Below are 18,141 nucleotides of genomic sequence, written 5' to 3'. Positions count from 1 at the left end.
CTCAGTAAGTATGTCTCTGTTGCACAACAGGCCCTTCAAAACTGATCAGTCTTCCTGCACTGTAGGCTTCATAGTCACCATTGCTTAAAGCACCCAGCTCTGCTGGCAGTTACCATCCTGGAAAATGTCACTTCTCAAATACATTGCCAGTTTGCAGGTCATACATGAATCAAAGCACACCTAATCCCTTAAACAGCCATGGTATTTTCTTGCAAAACTTTTTGAAATTATCCTTGGGCCATGAATGCAAACTGTGGCATTAAGACACAGACTTGCTTTCAAAGTTATAAATATCTTACTTTTTGTTGTCATGGAATCTGTGGCACATTCCTACAAGGAGTCACTGTCTGGTGCTTGTCACACCAGACAGTACAATCAATGTTTTGTTTAACCTTTCCCCATTCTGATTCTTAGTTTATAGCAATGCCTCCTCCAGGTGTCATGAGGGCTTTATGACATTTCTCTGACATGAAGATGAGACCATTAACTTTCACCTGTCTTTTAGAATGCTTTCTGCAGCTCTGACTTCCCTTACCTGTTTTCACTGATCTGATCTGACTGCTATGGAAATTCTTTTTATATTGCAGCAGATACTCCAAACCGCAAATTGTACCAATCTGGACCTGCAGTCATTCTAACATGCATCTGGTATTTTGTGGGTAATTGCCCTCAGAGGGCAGAAAAATCTTGAAAGACTGAAATTAGGGCTCCTAGTCAACATGATGTACTTAAACAAGACTCTCATGTGGCTCATCCTCATTAGTAAGTCACCCAGATTATATATACTACACTCCTGGGGCTTTGTGATATGATAAAATGATTGCATAGTTGATTCATATTTATACAGTTCTGACAAATTACCTCAGAGCTTTTAAGGTTTTTTAAATGTGGATGTACCTCAGACGTGTAGATGTGGCACTTAGGGACATGACTTAGTGGTGGACTTGGCAGTCCTGGGTTAACAGTTGTACTCAACAATCTTAAATGTTTTTTTCAACCTAAATGATTCTGTGATTCTGTGTATGTATTCATTCCTAGCATTCATCTAGCCCATGACAGTTACCATATGACTGAGTAACGCTGGGAAGTGATTGGATATTTTCAAATGATGTACTTTTTTTTGAATAAGATGATTTTTACCATGTATCTTTCACATTTTAAAGCAGATATGCCATTGTATACAGTTTAATTAATAACTCCACAAGTTAAACTACAGAGACAAAATGAAGAAGGGGTGAAATAACTCGCCCATTCTAGTCATAGGAGCGGTAATTCTTTCAAGAGGTACAGAGATAGGATTTTGTTTATGGGTTGAACTGCTGTTGGCTACAAGCAATTACCATTTGTGGTATGCCTTTGTATAGAAGCTATACCTTTAACAGTTCTCCCTCAGCTGAAAGTGCCTGTGATTTCAGAAGTGAAGGTCCAAATGAGAACACAGATGTGCAGCCGGTTAAAATGTAACTGCTTGACTGTTAAGGAACCATTTCTGGGATGGGATACACTTTTTTCTCTTTTTTTTTTTTTTAATATTATTATTATTAACCAACTAACCTGAAGTTCCCCTTCTACGCGTGCTGGAGCGTGGTTGTCATCTTGTAAGGTGAAGCTGAAGGACCAGTGAATGTTTTTTGCCTGATATTTATCTGAACTTTGCAAACAGGCGCTAGTTATTTAACACCCTATTATTCCACAGGTTCTGGATGCTGCCCCACATCCTTTTCTCCTCTCTGAATCATTATCTGTAACAGCTTGGCATGAATGAGGCTTCACGGGACACATTACAATCCCTTTTCCCTATTGGAATTTCTCTTGGGCATGATGGAGATAAATTGATAAGAGTTGTATGGGAAAAGCTTGCACTACAGTGTTGATACTGTTATTGTCTGGATAAATAGGATACTTGAGCTGCCTGCTAATAATCTGGCAGCTGCCTGTTAATAGCCTTTCATAAAATTCAAATGTTTTAGAAATTCTGTGCTCTGGCAGCAGTCTAATCTGTGATAGATGGGGAGTTTTTAAGATGATGATGATCAATTGTTGTTCATGAACAGAAATTAACATAATATTCAGTTAGAAATCATTTAGTTTAGATATTAGGATAAGAGATTTGCATACATTAGGAACTGGGGAACATTTCAGAAGAGGAGGAACAGGAAGGAAGGGTTGAAACCTTGTTTAGAAATCAGCCAGGCTGCTGGCCCTGAAAAAGTGCTAAAAACTGGAGGGAATCTGACAGATGTAGAGGAGCACAGATGTCAGATGGCTGTGATCCCCCCAAACGGCTGTGGCTAATGTTCAGTGCATGTCTGAAAAGGCTGGGAAGAAAGCAGCACAACTGCAGTAAGTAGGGAAAGCAAATCAGGATCCTTCCTATGTCAGTTGACAATGTGTCCAATACAGTTGGCAAGAGACCAAGGGCAAAACTTGCCAGTGCTAGAAGCCTGGAAAATGAGAGAACTGGTTTCATATGATGAGCCTGACCGAGAGGCGGCTTGGAGACCTTGCAGAAAGAAGGTAATCGGTGGATGTGATGTTCCCAGGCTATCAACTTTACAGAAGTTGCCACGGGCATGTGGAGGGGTTGTGTTGGGGTTTGAGTCTAAAATGAAGCGTAACAGAATGAAACTATTGTTGAAAAAGAGAAAATTATATGAAATCCCTGTGATTGGAAGTATCATACTGTAACAATAAAAATGTAGTGTTAGGATTGTGTGATTACCCCCACCCTCAATCCGGATATAGATAGTGTTTAGAGGATGTGCAAGTTCAGGACAGGTAATTGGAATATTTCATCTACCAATAGAATTAATGCCTCATCATCTATACAGGACATAGAAATAATTTTTTTGGAGTTAGTAAATAGCTGCTTTCCTGAATATTGCACAGGAGCAGCTCAAGAAGCATGTGGGAGAACTGATCTGTAACTGCAATTACAATACAACTAGGTTTAGCACTGCAGCAGGAGAGACTAAACAAAATAAATCCAGAACACCAGTGTTCACTTTAAAGAAAGGGAACTGCATACTAATGAGGCAACTGGTCAAAAGGAAGAGAAAGCATTAAGGGAGAAGCAGGCTAAAAAGCAAGAACCCTAGAGGTAGCCTAGGCACTTTTCAAAAATACTGTATTAGTATTCAAGACAAACTCTTGTGCTGAAATTTGAAAACACAGTGGTCCAGTAAAAACCCTACATGGCTCAATAGAAAATCAAGGTTATTATCATGTAGAAAGGACTGGCATTTATAACAGAAAGTTTGTCCTCCAGATGGAAACAGGGAAGACCATAACTCATGGCAGACCAAATGTAAACGGGAAATTAAGAAGGGTAAGAGAGAATTTGAGGAACAGCTTGCATAGGATGCAAAAAAACTCAAAACAACAAACCCACCCCCCCTCCAAAAACCCCCCAAAAACCCACCCCCAACCATAGTTTAAAGTGATTTCAATACCAGAAAAGCAGTAAGATTGCAGAAGTCTGTCCTGTCCACAAAACTACTCTAGAAAGTATGCCGGGAATGCTGGACCATGAGTCTGACTTTGATCCTTCGAGAGATGGTAAACTTGATAATAAAGAATAAGATTACTGATCATATAGATAAACTGGTGGGAAAAAAGTTCTCCATCAGAGCTGGATAAGCGTAAGAAATAAGAGAAATCTGAGTTTCCCAGCCACCCTTACAGTTGTCTGAATTGGCTCAAGGTCCCTGTGGTTACTGTACCAGGTTCTCGCACCTGCTACACCGTCTCACCCATGATGACTTTTGTCTGTCTTGTTTTCTTTAGTCTAAAGCAAGACAAAAATCTGTACTTTCAGGAGTCACTATGGAAATAAATTATGATATTTCTCCAGGAAGAAGGTCAAATAAAAAGAGAACAAATAGGAGAGTACCTGTAATGACACAGGGTGTGCATGTGGTTGGTGAGGAAGGACTGGGTGGGGCACAGACCAGATGTCAAAGGAATTTTGGAGAATGCACCCTGTACATAGGAAGCAGCAAAGCAGCTGGAAGGATGGATGGAGACAGAATTGTGTGTGTATGAAATGTCTGTGGCATATGCAGGAGTAAGAAGTACATGTAATATATGAAGGAAAGTAATTCCTTAGATGGGTATTTTCTTGTGTGGGGCTATCATGGCTGTCCTACATGTAGGTAGGCTGTCCTGTCCTGTCCTCCTAGGCTGTTACGTGTGGACCCCATGCCTGCTTCTTTCCCAGTTGGTGTAACTCTAGATCTGTATCTGTCATTATTGCATGCATGCAGGAGGCATGGATGATGGGTAAAAAGGATGGTGAACATAAAGCAGAGAATGAAGGTGGCTTTAAATGTATGGATGAGAAGGACTGGGTTCTTGGATCTTGGGTTTTGCCTGCTTTGGACTTGTAAATAACCTTTGACAACACCGAGCAGCTTCTTAAGAAAGAACATTTTTACATTTGTAACTGCAGAGGCTGCTGCAGTAATTAAATATACAATGAGGTCATAAGGTCTAAACAGAGCTCAAGATCTTTGTGAAGTTGGTAAATTTAAAGCAAGCATATTTGTGAAGTATTTAGACAAATAAACCAAACACTAGACTGCAGTTATGGAATCGTCAAAGCTAGCATCTCTGGTATTCTAAACATGCTCTTCAAATAGCACATTTGTTACTCTCAGGAGGGTTAAACAGTGAATTCATTTGCAAATAATACCACAGGCCCATCAAGGAAGCATATATGTTTTTCAATCGTCTGAATTATCATTCTTATCTAAACGGATCTATTGATCATTAATGGTCTAGAAACCCTTAGGGCATGACAGGCGAGTGAGGAAAAAATCCAATAAGCTCTCCACCACTGCAGAATACCAAGAAGCAAAAATGCTGCTGTTGTGTCCTTATAGCATGTCTGTGAAACACTGCATGAATTAGTAAACAGGATCTTCTGGATGCTACAGGCTGACCTTCTGTTCTCTTAGCATATGCAGGGATCTACTGTCTGTAGCTTTTCATTCAAACAGTACCTATTTTCAAACAATATATTATAAATTATAATTGTATTTGTGAAGATAATGGAGTGTGTAACACATACAAGCATACTAATCTTTATTTAGGACCTTAGGAATACCTTTAACATGAACACAGCATTCCCAACACTTCTTTTTATCATTATTTAAAACAAACTCAGGCATTTTAGCAAAGTACTATGTTCACTTCTGTGAAATAAAGGCATTGCCAACAAAGACATGACTGAAAGTCACAGTTACCTTCTATGCCTTACCGAGTTAAAACTCCAGGTGTGTGACCCCCCTACTATGTGACAGTAAATGGGATGAGAAAAGCCTAATCTGATTCTTCCATCAGATGTCACCAAATACCACAATTTTCTATCGGCTTTCAGACATTAAAGCATGTTTATCTGTTTATTAAGAAGCAAGAAATTCCTGTTTTAAGGAACTGCCTTACTAAGAGTACCTCTTAGATTTACCAGTAAAAAAAAAAGTCTGGTATTATACCATAGGGTGTAATATCAAGAGGGATTGCTGTTCAAGGGCATCTGGAGGTGGTCACTCAAGGCCTGATTCAGGCAAAGTGTCTTATCTACTGCCCAGTGTCTATCCAGTAATTTTTACTGTGGTTTAGACCAATAAAAAAGTCTGTAGTTCTACAGCTCTACTGGAAAATCTCACCACTTCCACCAGAAATGCCATTTGGATTAAACCACATAAATGAAAGCATAGTAATTTTGATCTGTTCCTTAAATAATGCTTTTTTTTCTAAAATAATTTGCTTTGTAGGTGTCAACAGTGTTGAAGTTGATGCGTGGTCATAGAGTTTAAGGGATAAAACTTCCTGTAGATTTCATCCTCCCTATAATAACCAGGCTTGAGGCCAAGAGCCTGTCAGCCCTCTCATGTCAGTGCAGCACAGAAGACATTTCTCAGCCACGTTTGGCACTGCAAGGAAGACAGCATGTCAGCTCTGATTAGTTGTACTAGGAGTCAAGTGTTTTACTATGGGCGTGGTGCTGCTCTAACCTGCCTTTGGTACCCAAGTTAGTCTGTCCTCTAATGTGGACAGCATGAGCTGTGTTTGCTGTGGAGTTACTGGAATAGTGCAATTAACTCTGCATTATGCTCCATTGCGTAGTACAGACATACCCTCTCTCTGCTATGAAATCATTTGTATGTAAGAGGAGAGGGAGGAAGATTCATACCCACTAATTGGCTATGTTGGTAAATTCCTCCTTTAAAGCAGTAATGGAATAGTGTGTGCTAAGTAGACTACTGGCTTTTGCCCAGTGAACAAATAAGAACAAAATCAAATAGTGGATAGCAGTTCAATAAGACAGCAATCAATCTGCCTTAACTCTGAATAAGGCATGGGTCATGTAGAAGAAATAGTAGATGTACACGTAGTAAAGATGTATATCATAACAAAATATGCACAGTCTGAATCCTGGTATTTCCTAATTAATTAATTCTTTGCTATACTTTTCATATCCTTGTAAATTATTCTTATAAGTAATATATGAACATATTTAAGAAAGCTTAATGATACTGTATTCTTCATAATGGTTTACTTTTTTTTAAATTTTTTTAATAGTGATTTGCATGGTTTTTCTTGTCCTCAGGTACATGTGTGTCCTTATAATATACAGAACTGCAAATGAAATAAAGCTTTCTGATGTACTTTTTGCATACAGCTACGTTCATCTTGGGTTACTTACTATTTTGTACAACATAAACCATGCTTTTTAGGATTATATGCCCCAAATAAACTTGACAGATTTTAGACAACAGACTGGAAAGAGGACCTAATCCTGCGAATGCAAATCAACCATGTTTTATTAAGCTATTCTACTATTAAATATAATATAGAATAAAGCAGTTCAAAAATCTGCCAGGTATGAAGCAAAACAGAAAAAGGGAACAGGTGCTACAGCACAACAAGCAGGAAATAAGGCTTGACACCAAGGTGCACATGACAGAGTTCTTGGCTAGAGAAAGGAAATGGGTTCTGCACAGTAACTGGGAATCTTGAAGGAGTGAACAATGATAAGGGAGTGGAGTAGAAAGTGGAGCGAAGAAGATCCTGATCTAACAGCATCAGGAAACAACACAAGAACTTGGTCTGCCTGATTACTTACAGTAGCTGTTAAGTAACTTCAGGGTATCTTGTACTTTTGATAACTGTCACACAGTAATTGATGTGACTGACACCTTACTCATTTTAGGGGCTCCAGACAAGCCAGGTCAGTGATTCACCCCAGTTATGATAACTCCTTTGCACACCTCCAAGAACCAGCTGGTGACTGGGACCAAAAATGTTCCCTCCACTGGGCATTCTCGTTGGTGAGTTTTCCCTTCTTCATCTGGCAAAGTTGGAGGGTGGTTGTGCTAATTATTTAGCATGCAACATAAGTCTAGAGAAGCCTCTTGTTTAATTTTGGATCACAAAACATTCTTTTTTATTAATGCAGTTGACTAATTCATTAATCCATACCCACTGTTTTAATTAAAGTGTGAAACATATAGATTTCTGCTTCTCAAAAAACCAAGCGTTTTCTTGTTTTACTGTTTTTTGATAAATTAATAACAAGTATTTTGCTACCTCTTTGATGTTGCTGGAATCAGATTCTATGTGTGGCTTATACTCGGACCACTATATTTCAGGTAAGTTCATCTTGTTTTGTCTGATTCTAATATAACTCAAATGTTTTCCTATTCTGTCCTCTGGTAAATTGTTATTGTCTTAGGCCAATATTTTTTTCCTGCTTACATGCAAGCATTAGGATAGACATGCTGCATTTGAAGAAGTCTACACCTTTCTGCAAGTATAGCTCACTATAGCATTACAATGCCTTATTAGTTCTGTACTTAGCAGATTAAGATAAATCACACACTGGGTATTATAATGAAGCTTTGGGATTTAAGGATGAAAAGGTGAGGCTGGCACCTCCTTAAGAGGCATTACGAGGCTAGGGAGAGTTTGCTACTAGAGATGTTCAAGGAGTTTTCTTGGGGCCAAACATGTGATGCTTTCATTAATGATATTTGTGCAGTAACAAAGAGTTTGCTAATGAAACCTGCTTTGGCATACAGCTGGGAAACATTGTTACTGTGCAAGAGAATTACAGTATGATAAAGAGGAACTGAATAACCTTGAGGACAGGCTAGGGATAAAAGAGTAGAAATTCAGTAGCTGAGAGAAGAGGTTCATGCACTTCAGACTGTTCGTAAGAGCTTTCTCCTATGAGACAATGTCAAGGTCAGGATCCACTAAGTTTTAGTTAGTATTCATGTGAAAAACTGCTTACACCTTGAATATCGTGGCACTTCTACCAAATCAAAGCTGATGCAGGTTTTTTTACAAGTTATATATTTTCCTGTCTTTCCTACTTGCACAGACCCCTGGAAACACAAGGGAGGTACCAACATCCAATAAACGCTGAATAGCACAAGCTTGTTTTACCTACTTAGCACAAGAAGAAAAGAGGCTTAATTCACTTGCCCATCCAATTTGAAGACAGAATCTGAGTCTCTCATGAGAGTATGTTAGCAAATAGGATCAAGAATACTCTGTTGCAAGTTTTCTGTATTCTCCAGTTGAAATACTTTCACTATATATAAAATAACTTAATACTAATTGCAACAGGAACTGCACTTGGTCTTACAAACTAATCATGCAGCTACCAAGCTGTGGGGTCATTTTCTCTTTCTGGCCCAAAGACTTATCAAACTTTTTGTTTGGTTGGTTTTGACAGGTAACTACCTTTCTCGGTGTTCAAGTGATTGGCAAATCCATTCCTCAGGAGGTATGTTTCTTGAAGAAGGGCTTGAGTGTTTGAACCTGCTAGTTTTTCTCCTAGCTGCATTAGGTCATCTCCTAAAAAGGTGTCATCTGCCTTGACAAACGTTGCTTCCTATTTTCTAGGCATGAGAAACGGCAGAGTCACAACTGGCTTCTGTGCTACTGCCAAAATCTGGGGCCTAGTTCTTACTCACCTCACATAGGCTAGTTCTATCATTTGTAGTGCTTTATGGTGAAACTTGACCCAAAAAAAAGTTATGTTACTGGCAGGTCAATTGACAAATGTTGATACTAAAACCAGAGAAGGGATGGAAATTTCTAGTTGGCAGAGTGGTACTGCCCCTTGGGCCAGCATTGGCCTCGTGGATGTAATGAAACTATGCCCAAAGGATCCTTCTTCATCATTAATGTGTTTGAAACACACGGTAACACAGTACTGTGCTGCTTATGTGCCTCTTGAATTCAGACCACAGTCTTTACAAACCAATTTTAATTTAGAAGGAAAGACCAATGAAAATGCATGAGATGTCTGTTGTAACAGCAACAGCAGTAACTCATAATCTCTGCCGACAGTAAGTACTGTATCAGTCCACAAGGATGGGACCCTGGGAACACAATACTGCCCAAAAGATGGGTACTTATCTTTTCTGATACTTCCTTAAATATCTTCTGGCAGTGGTCCTGCAGTGTCACCTCTTTCTCATTATTTTTCACAATTCAAAGGCTTTCTCCCTTTCTCATGAAATCTTTTGTGCTGTACAATAGGTCTCAGGTTTACTGTTGTTTCAAGTTCCCTAGTGGATTTTTTCCTTTTCAAAGAGTTTCTAAGTAATCCTTCTTTACTGATCTTTCACAATCACTAAAACATGGAAGAGCATACAGACTGTGACAGCAAACAATAAAGTTAAAGCAATTCCCAGCTGAGGGTGATACGGCACCACAAGTCTATCACATACATTTAGGCGTTAGAGAGAAAATTAAGCAGCTTGTTAAAGTTGCAGCATTGTGCCTGGGTGTTGGCAGGACATACAACACTTTCCATCATTAAATGAGATTTTAGCATTTGGGGTACTCAAATGCTTCTAATTTTTTCTAAAACAAACCTTCATTATCATGTTTGTTTAAACAGTACAAACTGTCCTGTCCCTGCTGCAGAACAGTGGCTGTGAGGGTTTGGTTGCAGCTGCCAGTCTGTTGCAATAGGTGCTTGGACGTCATTTGCACAATGTGTCTGCTTTGCTTTGCACTGGGAAAATAAGATTTTTAGAAGGGTCAGATTACTGACTGGTGAAAACTGGAAACAGGTTTAGAAAACCAGTGGTAGTAGGTGCAAAACTGGGCCTCTGTTTTAGTTCTTTATTCGCTTTCTGCAGAGTTTTAATTTCTGCTTGCAGGACATTTTTATTCAAGGGTGGTAAGATTCTGGAAATCAGCGTTTGTAATGGAAATTGTGACCTGACTTTAATGTTCGTCTTGCTGACTGTCTGCTGAAAAAGTTGTACCTTAAGAAATACTATGACAAATCTGTCTGCAGTGAAACACACACAAAAAAGAAAACACATGTACAAGTAATTATTTATAGAGTCCAGTGTGGGACCAGAACAGCAAGAAACTTGTTGAGAAAAGCCTTAAAACTCTCCTGTGCCAGACCCTGGAAGTAACAAGCAATATTACCATGTCAATGACACTTAGTCTGTACAAACTCTATTATTGCTACAGGACCATTTTGTGGCTTGCTCAAGGTTCTAACTTCAACAACTGCCCTAGAGAAAAAAGCAACTCTGTTTTTGCTTTGCATTCATCTGCAGTTAAGTTGTGTGCTTTGTGTTTGCTTAGGGATATCCAGCAAAATGCCGACACATGTGCATGGGGGAGCCTGAGGGTGCGCAGGTGGGCCTGCAGTGGCTGGCTGCTGGGCTAATGCTCAGGCCCACCTGGGCCCCGGCTGCTAGAACCTTCTGGGCTGCCCTGCACCTGTCACAAGGCAAACGCCTGAGGAAAGGCTCCTCTGCTTTTGCTCCAGAAGGGAGGGTAGCCTTGAGGAAGACAGTTGTCGGAAGTTCTGCTGCGTTGCCTGAAGCTGCAGAAGAACATTTTTGGCCCAGAAAGATGGAGAAATGTGATTTCGGAAGAGAGAAAGCTGCTGCGTTGCCTGAAGCTGCAGAAGAACATTTTTGACCCAGAAAGATGGAGAAATGTGATTTCGGAAGAGAGAAAGCTGCTGCGTTGCCTTAAGCTCCAGAAGAACATTTTTGACCCAGAAAGATGGAGAAATGTGATTTCGGAAGAGAGAAAGCTGCTGCGTTGCCCGAAGCTCCAGAAGAACATTTTTGACCCAGAAAGATGGAGAAATGTGATTTCGGAAGAGAGAAAGCTGCTGCGTTGCCCGAAGCTCCAGAAGAACATTTTTGACCCAGAAAGATGGAGAAATGTGATTTCGGAAGAGAGAAAGCTGCTGCGTTGCCCGAAGCTCCAGAAGAACATTTTTGACCCAGAAAGATGGAGAAATGTGATTTCGGAAGAGAGAAAGCTGCTGCGTTGCCCGAAGCTGCAGAAGAACATTTTTGACCCAGAAAGATGGAGAAATGTGATTTCGGAAGAGAGAAAGCTGCTGCGTTGCCCGAAGCTCCAGAAGAACATTTTTGACCCAGAAAGATGGAGAAATGTGATTTCGGAAGAGAGAAAGCTGCTGCGTTGCCCGAAGCTCCAGAAGAACATTTTTGACCCAGAAAGATGGAGAAATGTGATTTCGGAAGAGAGAAAGCTGCTGCGTTGCCCGAAGCTGCAGAAGAACATTTTTGACCCAGAAAGATGGAGAAATGTGATTTCGGAAGAGAGAAAGCTGCTGCGTTGCCCGAAGCTCCAGAAGAACATTTTTGACCCAGAAAGATGGAGAAATGTGATTTCGGAAGAGAGAAAGCTGCTGCGTTGCCCGAAGCTCCAGAAGAACATTTTTGACCCAGAAAGATGGAGAAATGTGATTTCGGAAGAGAGAAAGCTGCTGCGTTGCCCGAAGCTGCAGAAGAACATTTTTGACCCAGAAAGATGGAGAAATGTGATTTCGGAAGAGAGAAAGCTGCTGCGTTGCCCGAAGCTCCAGAAGAACATTTTTGACCCAGAAAGATGGAGAAATGTGATTTCGGAAGAGAGAAAGCTGCTGCGTTGCCCGAAGCTCCAGAAGAACATTTTTGGCCCAGAAAGATGGAGAAATGTGATTTCGGAAGAGAGAAAGCTGCTGCGTTGCCCGAAGCTCCAGAAGAACATTTTTGACCCAGAAAGATGGAGAAATGTGATTTCGGAAGAGAGAAAGCTGCTGCGTTGCCTGAAGCTGCAGAAGAACATTTTTGACCCAGAAAGATGGAGAAATGTGATTTCGGAAGAGAGAAAGCTGCTGCGTTGCCTGAAGCTGCAGAAGAACATTTTTGACCCAGAAAGATGGGAGAAATGTGATTTTGGAAGAGGAAGATATGCTGCCACACCACCTGAAAAAGTAGCTGGTAGGTGATGTGGCTAAATAATGGGGGGCAGGAAGATTTTAACCCTTAGCGTGGATGTGGAGTGTTTTGCTTTGACGTGTTGGCACTATTGTGCGGTCAGGAGGCCCCTGCGTGCAGCGGGCGACAGGCGGCGGGTGAGGCAGTTTCCCGCGCAGCGGCGCGCCAGGCGGGTTCGTGAGGCGGCACAGCCAGGCGCTGGGAGCGGGCCGCTGCCGTCGCTGTTGCACCTTCCCCGGGTACCGTGCCTGCACGGCCTGATCTGAGGGGCCTGGCAGCCTTCCGCAGGGGCCGGGCACCTCCGGCTCCGCACACCGGCGGCTCTGCGGGAAGGCCGCTGGCAATGGCTCCTCATACCGGCTCCGGTAAATCCGGATGAGGGCCGCAAGATGGCGCCGGCGGGCGGCCGCCCCGCCCCGCGCAGCCGCCTCCGGGAGCCGCCGGTCTCGCCGGGCAGCTCCGGCGGGAGGGACCTGCGTTGCCTGTTGAACTTCGTAAGTCTGACCTTCTGGAACGGTGCTTTTGTGCTTTTGCACCGTGTATGAGCACAGTCCGCGTTAAACTCAAAGAGCTGCGTATGGATGCTAGCCAGGGATTCTGCCTTCAGCTTCCATTTTTAATGCCCCTTTGCCTTAAAGCTGCAAGCAAGCTTCTTTTGAAGGGCTTGCCAAACATAAGTGCTTCAGTTTCTAAGAGCCATGAAAAGCACTTGATCACGGCTTTAAAGCCAGGCTTTCCTGTCTTGTTTGTCCTTACACTAAGACATGGTCGTATCAACGCGCCCCGGGGTGGTTTATGGAGTAGCTTGAATTTGTCTGTCGGGGAAAAGTGTTTCCTGGAGGAGAGAAGAACTTCCATCCTGTTTGCTCTTAGTTCTTTAACAGGTTTGAGAGAGGAGGAAGCTAGGTATGGAAGGTAAGGTTTTCCTTGCTCCCAAGAAGGGTTTGTTCCTCACAAGAAGAGACTCTGAGGGAACAGTTCTAATAGGTGGTTCAGCCTAAGCAGGGTGCTTATGGGGAACTGGCTGAATTCTGTCTCTACTGAGGACACTAAAGCAAAGCATCTCCATCTGTAGTAGTTTTATTCCTGTTCTTACCTTCTTAATTAATGCAGATATGGCCTATAAAGCAAATTAATGTTATGCCTTAGTCTTTATGAGGAATCTTGTCCTAATGTAGGGACCCACAGCAGAGTGGCAATGAGATTATGGAATTAATACATCTGAAGTAAAACCAACTTTAGAGCTGGATGGTAGGGCTAGGGAGGAGAGTGAGGATTTCTTTTGAGCCTGTTAAAAGAAACTGGTCTAAAGTGAGAATAGCTTAAAAAAAATAATCTTCAGTTATGACTGCCAGAGGAACATGTAAAGCAGCCTTCTGATGTGAGGAAAATGCCAAAAAATGCAGCTAGCTAATGGTGTCCAGTCAATTTAATCTGAGTTGCTGTCTGAACCAAGTTTCCTGTCATCCCTAGAGAATCTATTCCAACTCTAAAACCTCATTTTAAGAATTAACTCAACATTTCAAAACAAGCTGTTGGAATTTCAGTGGTGCTGCAATTGGCCATCTGCCTTTTTTCTAATTCTGTCTTATGTTGGAATAAATCTGGCTTATTTTCAGAAAACTATGTTCTAGGACTTCCATGTTCTGTCACTATGCGATCCTCTTGGTTTTATTCATAGTTTGTGTGGGTACCTCAGGATGAGATCTCAGAACAGAAAAGGTTTCTGAGTTCTGTTCTCACCCTTCCCTTTTCCCAAATTTCAGAAATAGTTCTAAGTAGCACATTTTAATATTCTGAAAGGGAAGTGAGAGGAGGATAAGTCATGGCAATCTCTGCCTGATTCTGTATGGCTTTTGGTGATTTGACTTCCAGAAAGAGTGCTCTGCTATCATAAACACTTAGACTGTTCCAGATAAAAGGATATGCTCCGGGTTTTCTTTCTCTCTCTTTTTTAGATGTTGTTGCTGTTAATGAATGCATGAGCTGCACAACTGATGGGCAGATTTCCAAAATGTATGAATGCTTAGCAAGGTTAATATGCCAGAGGAATAACAGTATGGAACACATCTTGATTCTGGTTAACCTAGCAGTTGTCAAGGGTTGGATCTTCTCTATGTTCCAGGTTACTGTAATAATTTCCTGTATTTCTTGCAGAATTGCACCTACCATCTTTTAAGTTGGTTTTCCTGTTACTGTATCCAAATAGATATGGATATTATATTCTAATAGTTGCACTGAAGCTTCACAGAAAGAATAGCAATGTTTGGATCAGAGTCCTTCCCTGGTGTGTTATGCCCAGTTCTTTGGCATCTAGGTCCAGGTGATTCCTGTCCCCGTCTTCTGAATCACTTACTCTTGGAGTAACTTAAGCCTGTCGTAATATTACTTACAACTTTACCAAAGAGATAGCTTCATGAAATGTGGCAGGAAGGCCATGCTTTACTCTTTTACAGGCAGAACACCTAATCCTTTTTCCAGTCACACAGTTAATGTACTTACGGCTGCCTAAGAACAGAATCACAGCCATAAGAGAGCCAGAGCAGGATCTGTGTTTTAACTGTTGTACTATTAAACACTAGGCATATTATGTGTGAACGCTATAGTCAAAAAGCAATTTAATAGTAAGTTTTGTTGTGTAATGAAGCAAACCAAACATGTTTTCTTCTTCCCTTCCACAAAACCAAAGCCATCTATCTGGAAACTTCTAAAATGAGCTGGTATTAGGGAGCTCCTTGAAGACAAATTAAACGTGGGGTAACAGAGTTAGCTGAAACTTAGGAAACTATATATTGTCCGTTTCCAAGCACAGTAAGCTGTAATATTTCATAAGAGAGCACTGAAGTTGCTTGACTGTTACAGACTTATGTGATAACTGTACATCATGAGTGCACTTCTTGTCTTGCTATAAACCCATAGCTGATGCTGTACCTGCAAACCCACACATTTTCACACTCAAAAAGGTAGACCATAGCTTTGTTTGTAAACTAGTACCTGAGATTGCAATGTAACTTATACTCATCCCCTGATGGGGGGAGCTTGTTTTCCTTGTGCCTGGTATATGAAGTAGTAGCCAGGTTACAGAGCAGTCAAATCCACACCATTCCATAGAATCTGAGCTTTTAATTGCTGTGGCTTTTGTTACTGCTTGTCACCATACAGTCTCACCCTGGCTGACTGCATCAGGTTGACTCTGAGAACTGTCTGCCAGAAATCCTCCTGAGCTCACTCATTGTTGGGTTAGACAGGTACCAGTTCTAGAAAAATTGCTGATACGCATACCCTGGGGTAGGCAGTTGCTACATTCAGACATGTGTTATCTGCCCTAGACACTGTCAAACAATGGTTAATCAGACTAAAATGGAAGAGAGGTGACTGAGATGGTCAATAAAGAGTGCTTGCTGACTATCCCCTAGTACAACTAGATGCATCAGGTGGTAGAAGGTTGGGAGAAAGAAACAACTAAGGAGGAAAGCTATTCTGTACATCTGCATTGAGCTCATTTGTCAAGGGTTGGGTCTTCTCTACATTCCAGGTTACTTTAATAATTTCCTGTAGTTCTGGGAGATTCAGGGTTGTAGGACACCAGAGCACCACCTTTGACTTGGGAACTCTGCCTACTGTAAATCTCTAGAGGCTGGAACAATATTTTAGAGAAAATATACTCTGTTGTGTGCTCCACATACTTTCTGGGCTATTTGCTGTTGGCTGCTGTAGAGGACAGGTACTAAGTCAAAGACTTGTTTGGACCCAAGTTGTTCAGACATGATGTGTTAAACACTTAGAGTTCCAGGAGTTCTGCCTTACTCATAGATGATCTCCTGTGGTAGGCTGGCTATATGCTAGTATGATGTAAGGGGTTCCTTTTGTACCCTGCTGCAGTTAACATCTGCTGGGGTTTAATCCTCTGAAGTGCTGTAGTGCACTTTATCTAGAGATGAGAAATCTCTGTACTTCAGGCATCTAAAATAAAGGAGGCTGTAGGTGCTACAAAGGAAGCAAACCATGGCTGCAAGAAGGAAATTGATTCAGCCTGTGTTTTCTTTCCCAGTACCATGTTCCTTGTTTTTTTGAGGGTCATATGTAACAGTGCCTGTGCTTTATATACAGATATGTATACAGGCAGAATAAAATATTAAAATACATAAATTTGAAATGTACTTCTGAATAGTACTCAGTACCCAATTGGAGTAGTACAAAACCCAAAATCTTTGAGATAAATGAAGAGAAAAACATGAAACAAGAAGAGCAGCCTCCCAAATACTGCTCAGTTGTGCTTTTGGCAAGGTGATTTCTGTAGGTGTTGACCTTTTGCAAGGTGATTTCTGTAGGTGTTGACCTTTCAGAAGCTGTTTTGAAAGAAGCCAGCATTTGCTTAGCAAGGAGCACAGATACTTGCAGTCAGCAAATGGTTTGCAGTGTCAGGCTACCATGCAGAGGAGCAAAGAATGCATTGCTGTTTATATTCCTTTTCATTTGTGAATGTTTAAGTGCTTTGCATCATTTAAGTCAAAGTATTGCCAGATGTTGAATATTTTCAACTATCAGTTGGATGTGAGGTCAGTTAAGACATAACGAGATGCTGAGCTCATAAGGTCAGTCCTATACTGACTCTTCAGAAGAAATTTTACTGAAATGCAACTGTGTTACTTTAGTTCTCATCTTCTCCAAAGTTTGTTAAAAAAGGCTACTACCTAAGCAGAGAAAATCTGTACAGGTAAATATTAGGCAAAGGAGAATGGTTATTAAAGAGCAGTTGTTGTTAGCATTGTCTTGGACACCAGTATAGTCTGGATTAGCATAGTCATGTTGTGATTAATGGCCTTATCAAAACTCAGAAAAATTACAGAACTTACACAAAGGAATGCAACATCCGCTACCACCACAGAACAACGCAAAGCATGAAACTGTGTTTGATGGCATTAATAAAATATATCATGGGATGCAGAAAAGTATTTGCAACTGCATCAGTCCTTGAGGAAAAAGCAGATAAGACAGCTGTGGTGATAGAACAGATAATACATGAAAGAAAAATTAACATATCTTTGGGGATCTTTTTAGCAGGAGGTAAAGGGAAGCTTTTCTTCATGAGGGGAAACTGGAGTTGTCTGAAAGCATGGATAACATCATGTTAAAAGTCTTCACTCTTAAAGCAAGCATTCTTAAAATAGACCTCCTTACAGGTGCCTGTGTTTTATGTAACTAATTGTTCAAATACCAGTTTCAGCTGCAGTTGTGTTTTTACCTTGGTGGCAGGTGTGACTCCTTATAAAGAATGCACTGTTTTCCTCTGTGTTTTAGCTAATAATATCCTATAGTAATGAAAATGTAGTGAGTGTTCAGGTCCTTAGTTTTAGCTAAACCATACCATAAAACTTCTTAAATCTTCAGGTCTTTGAGTCCTTGTGTGCATGTCTTGCCTAAATAGTTGTCTAGCTTTGCCTTTCCTTGAACACTGAAATCTGCAAGTTTGGGGGCCTCTTCATTCTGTATTGGCTTCATCCCTTTAAAGATTATTATGATTACATGATTGACCATACCTGTGAGATAGAAGACAATAGGCATACTGACCAAGTCATGCAAGTGCACAAGTGTCAAACAGTGCATCTAGGAATAGCCTAAGACCATCTCTGGAAGGAGGCTAATTTTAAGATCCTGCAGCTACAGTCACTTACTAGGTAAGTTGTACCCAAACTGGAAGAGAAAGAAGTCCATACTGCCTCTGGCATCAAATAAATATATATGGCATTGAGGTAGAAGCACGCCTTTCAGTCACTTGAAATCTGGCACGGAATAGCAACACAGAGATTGTAGAAAAGGCACAATGGTTGTCTTGCAAAGGTAGGCAATGCAA

At 41.0% G+C, this 18,141-nt stretch overlaps 1 protein-coding gene across 3 annotated transcripts in view; it reads left to right on the top strand.

Moving 5' to 3' along the window:
* GALNT18 (polypeptide N-acetylgalactosaminyltransferase 18) overlaps positions 1-18,141 on the top strand; it is a 329,806-nt gene that overhangs the window by 54,230 nt on the left and 257,435 nt on the right. The window contains exon 1 of one of the 3 annotated variants that reach the window (XM_027778386.2): positions 12,156-12,290. The exons of 1 other annotated variant lie outside the window; for it this stretch is intronic. The gene's annotated coding sequence lies outside the window, so the exon portion shown is untranslated. Of the gene's footprint in view, positions 1-12,155; positions 12,291-12,646; positions 12,782-18,141 lie in introns of those variants that run through there. One more of the 3 variants, XM_027778387.2, reaches the window with a different exon arrangement.

This window comes from Falco peregrinus, chromosome 9, assembly GCF_023634155.1.
Source record: "Falco peregrinus isolate bFalPer1 chromosome 9, bFalPer1.pri, whole genome shotgun sequence".
Lineage (NCBI taxonomy): Eukaryota > Metazoa > Chordata > Aves > Falconiformes > Falconidae > Falco > Falco peregrinus.
This window is presented reverse-complemented; position numbering and strand designations above follow the sequence as displayed.